We start from the raw sequence: 4824 nt of genomic DNA on the forward strand, positions 1-4824 counted from the left end.
CTTCCGGCACAAAACAGACCATTTGTTTGACACCCAATGGACCACCTTAAATATTTAATTTCCCAGCACCAGCATATATCAATGCACTAATGTACTATTCACAAAATGCAATGCAGCTATTCACTGAGGCTACTCCAGCAGCACTTCCTAACCCCATGATCTCAGCTACTCAGAATGCGAAGGGCAGCTGGTGAAAGGGAAATATTAACACCAAGCATAGACGTTGGGAGGTCATGTTGCATTTGTATAAGACATTGTTGAGGCCGCATTTAGAATATTGTGTTCAGTTCTGGGCAGCATGTTACAGGAAAGATGTTGTCCAGTTGGAAAGGGTACAGCGAAGATTTGTGAGGAAGTTGCCAGGACTTGAGGGTCCGAATTATAGGGAGAGGTTGAGCAGGCTGGGTCTCTATTCCTTGGAGTGCAGGAGGATGAAGGGTAATCTTACAGAGGTGTATAAAATCATGAGAGGAATAGATCGGGTAGACGCATGCCCAGAGTAGGGGAATTGAGAACCAGAAGACATAGATTTAAGGTGAAGGGGAAAAGATTTTATAGGAATCTGACGGGTAACTTTTTCATGCAATGGGTAGTTGAGGCAGGAACTATCGCAACGTTTAAGAAACAATTAGACAGGTACACGGATAGGACTCAAATGCAGGCAAGTGGGACAAGCGTAGTTGGGACATGTTGGGCAAGATGGGCCGAAGGGCCTGTTTCCATGCTGTATAACTCTGACTCTGTACTATTCACAAAATGCACTGCAGGTATTCACTGAGGCTACTCCAACAGCACCTCCTAAACCCATGACCTGGGCTATTCAGGAAGGGCAGCTAGTGAAAGGGGATATTAACAACTGCAGTTTGCTTCACAGTCACAAACTCTTTTTACCCAGTAATATATTACCTCTCCTTCAGCGTTGATAGGTCTAAACTGCAAGGAGGAAAGATTCAACGCTGCGTTAGTTTTAGTTTCAGATCACATGCAATGTCACTGTTCCATCAAAGTGTTCTGTTAGTCCATCCCAGATGCAATGCTGTAATGAATCGCCCTGCAAATTACTCTGTTATTGCACCATCTGGTGCAGTTTCTGTAACTTAACCAAAGCCTGCTAAATGGATCTAAATACAGCAATTCTTACGCGGTTGATTTTATAGAGCTCCCCCCTGCCCAATAAAGATGCAAGTTTTTGTTCCAAGTTAAACAAAAGAAAATTCACGGTGACACGCTTAGTACAATGCTCTTTTTGAGACATTGAAGTAAAACCGTACTCGCATTGCCCCGAGAATAACCACCTTTGGACGTTTCCACACTGCCAGGTGCTCTTTATTGGGCCATCCTCATTCTTGGCTTCACCCCAACCCCCAACTTCCCAAGGCACTGGACAGCCACAACCACCACCAACCCAAATTATTGCCTGCACTCCTGAGCTTATGATCTTCTTTAATAACCCGTACTCCCTCCCCCCACCTCGCTCTCAACCCCAGCCCTTCCACCAATGCTGGTCATCTCCCCACCCTGCACCCAAACCACTGCAACAAATTCCAGATTAAACCTTCAGACCCTGAAATTAATGTAATTCTCAGTAATATCCAACATTCAAAGCAATTCCTGACCCACGTGGCCGGGCCTGCCTAACACCACGTTGACTATTATGGCATTTCTAAACAGGTGATCTCAGCCTGGGACACGCCACTGAGAACTCTTCTGAAACTGACCACTTGCAGAGAATTATGTTTGGACTTACTGTCTCTGAACTGTTTTGTAATTGCAGCAAGCCATTTCCTGCAAATCCATAATAACTTGGCAAAGTATCAGAGCTGGTTTTAAGCACTACTTGCAAAGTGAATGGATGGTGTAGCAACCTTCTGTGTGATCAGGTCTTCTGTTTTGGTTTGCAATAACTTGTGCAGGCCAATATTTCTACATTGGACTGTCTATTCTGTCTACATTAGGCTGAGTTCTATTCCTCGGAGCTGACTTCACATTTCTTACATCTGTTGTGGCTGCCTGCACTTTTCCAATGGCAACATATGATCTCTTTTTTTAGTGAATTGGGTCTATTGTTTATCCTTTTCTCCCCCTCTGATGCTCTAATGGTGATGCAGTCTTTAGCCAAACCTCTGGCAGCTCTCCCCATTATCCACTCCCACCCACTCCAACACTTCCCATTATCTGCTTGTTCTCTTTCCAAAACCTCCTAATTCCCCATCCCTCACCATTCAACGATGAAGAAATGGAGCTTCACCATTTCTTTTGCTCCTCTCCTCCCACCTATTTTATTTTATTTTCTCAACGGTGTGCCTTGAGATGTTGAAAACACTACATAGCAACTTTTTTAATTTCACATCAACCACCTTTTAACAGGAACCAGGAATGAATGATTAATATAAATATTATACGTTCAAATTCAAATTGAGAATGCTCTCTTTCAGAGAGAGTTATTAAGGATGATGGGACAATAGATTTGATGCCAGCATCATCAACCTTGGGTTAATGACGCCCTATCCTGTCCCACACCCTCTCATTAATATCAGCAGAGACGGCCATTAACCTGAGGGCGATTGAATAACTCGGCTATCAATAACCACGCTACTGGAGGCAGCATCAGGACTGCTGCTTACAAAGAAACACTAAACAATCTGAGAGGTGAAGGCAGCAAGGAAACAAGGATTTTGATTCCCGGAGAGTGGCCTGGTTCTGATTTACTTGTAAGTTGATGCCTGGCTGTGTGAATGGTCGAATAAACAATGGGCAAAAGATCTACATCTGATTATCTGTACTGTTGGGAGGTTCATAGTCTAATGTGTCAGCTTATCAACAGTGTATGGGGCATAATTGATACTGATGAAATGGTTCTGTGAAGATTTATGTTTCTGGTTCTCTGCTCCGTGTGTCCATTACCAGTCCATGTGAGTTGCTGACAGGCTGGTGAAGGACATTGACTGCCACACTGCAGTGGGGGTCTGTTTGTGCATGTCATCGGCCGTGCATTCACCTCACTCGCACCAACTGTGCTCAGACAAGGTGGAAGGCAAAGCTCGAAGGTTGCAGCCGCAACGATAGAGGGAATCCACTCTGAGATGGCTTGAACTCCTTGAGTCTTGTCAGGGTCGGATTCCTTATCCCTTCTACTTTCCTCACCCCTGCCTCCATATTGCTAGCGATGAGAAATAAAGAGAGGAAAATGCTCTTAACCTGAGCCACTGTCGCCTGTGTCTCAGTCTGGGGGGGGGGGGGGAGGAAGGAAGGAAATCCAGGCTAGATTTCATATGGTGCTTGTTGGCAATCTGTCAGATGAGAGGTGCAACTGAATACCTTTCAGGTGGATGTGAATAACCTGCAGCTGTACAGGAAGGTTAAAGATTCCTCTCCAGTCTCACAGCCGACATTTGTTCTCCGCCAACATTAGTCAGGATTATCGTCATGGAGGGTGATGAGGTGTGTTTTCCTGCCCACCTGTACCCTCCACTAACTGTGATAGTTATACGCCAGATCTCCAGAGTAATGAAAAATAAAAAGAGCAAAATACTATTAACCCTTAATTTCATGCCTCTACCTTTTTCTTATGTCTAGTTACATGAAAGGATATCCAGTATTTAATGAACAATAGCAATAGGGCGGCACGGTGGCGCAGCGGTAGAGTTGCTGCCTTACAGCGAATGCAGCGCCGGAGACTCAGGTTCGATCCTGACTACGGGGGCCGTCTGTACGGAGTTTGTACGTTCTCCCCGTGACCTGCGTGGGTTTTCTCCGAGATCTTCGGTTTCCTCCCACACTCCAAAGACGTACAGGTTTGTAGGTTAATTGACTGGATAAATGTTTTAAAAAAAGTGTCCCTAGTGTGTGTAGGGTAGTGTTAATGTGCGGGGATCGCTGGGCAGCGTGGACTCGGTGGGCCGAAGGGCCTGTTTCCGCGCTGTATCTCTAAAATCTAAAACAATCTAAAATATCACTGAGCAGGAGAGAGGGAGAGACAGCACTGGGACTCATGGTCTAATGTTTTGAAAGGGGACAGAGTGGATCATGACAAAATTGCTACAATACACATGTAATGACTGGCAGATCAACGGTGGAAGCAAGAGGCAGTGAACCAGTGTATAATACTGAGTTCAGGGAGAATGGATATCGAACAGTTGCAGGTTGCAGGGATTGCTTTGTTAAGGTTTATGAGGTTAAAGATACTTACCTGGCAGTGGGGAGACCGTGATCAAGAAGGCGATTCTCCCAGGACCAGGTTATCCCATTGCACCCCGCGGGTGTGCTGACACCTGTGATGTCCTCTAATGCGGGATACGTGACTGCAAAGTTTGTGGTAGCGGGGGACTGCGTTCGTGGAATAGAGCAGCATGGTGGTGCAGCAGTAGAGTTGCTGCCTTACGGTGCCAGAAACTCGGGTTCGATCCTGACGACGGGTGCTGTCTGTATGGGATTTGTACATTCTCCCTGTGGCCGCGTGGGTTTTCTCCGGGTGCTCCAGTTTCCTCCCACATTCCAAAGACGTGCAGGTTTGTGGGTTAGTTGGTTTCTGTAAATTGTCCCGAATGTGTAGGATAGAACTAGCCGATTGTTGGTCGGCGTGGACTCGGAGGGGTGGGGGGTGGGGGGGGGGGGCGAAGAGCCTGTTTTCATGCTGTATCTCTAAACTAAGCAAAGCTTATCTTGGTGAGTTGAGCACTGAAAGACAATGGAATTGATCTTATTGTCATGCAAAGCAGCAAAAATCTAGAACAAAGTTTGACTATGGGATCTGGAGATCGCTGGGAAGGTCACAATTTATTGCCTGGCCATAATTGCCCCCGAGATGGTGCTCTCATAATGCTG

The 4824-nt window shown here is 45.9% G+C and overlaps 1 non-coding gene across 1 annotated transcript; it reads left to right on the top strand.

The window, feature by feature from the left end:
• The first annotated feature begins 4181 nt into the window (after nucleotides 1-4181).
• Nucleotides 4182-4342, top strand: LOC144589751 (U1 spliceosomal RNA). Its single transcript, XR_013545961.1, has one exon. It is a non-coding gene; the product is annotated as a U1 spliceosomal RNA (small nuclear RNA).
• The last annotated feature ends 482 nt before the right edge of the window (nucleotides 4343-4824 follow it).

This window comes from Rhinoraja longicauda, unplaced genomic scaffold, assembly GCF_053455715.1.
Source record: "Rhinoraja longicauda isolate Sanriku21f unplaced genomic scaffold, sRhiLon1.1 Scf000071, whole genome shotgun sequence".
In the NCBI taxonomy this organism is placed as follows: domain Eukaryota; kingdom Metazoa; phylum Chordata; class Chondrichthyes; order Rajiformes; family Arhynchobatidae; genus Rhinoraja; species Rhinoraja longicauda.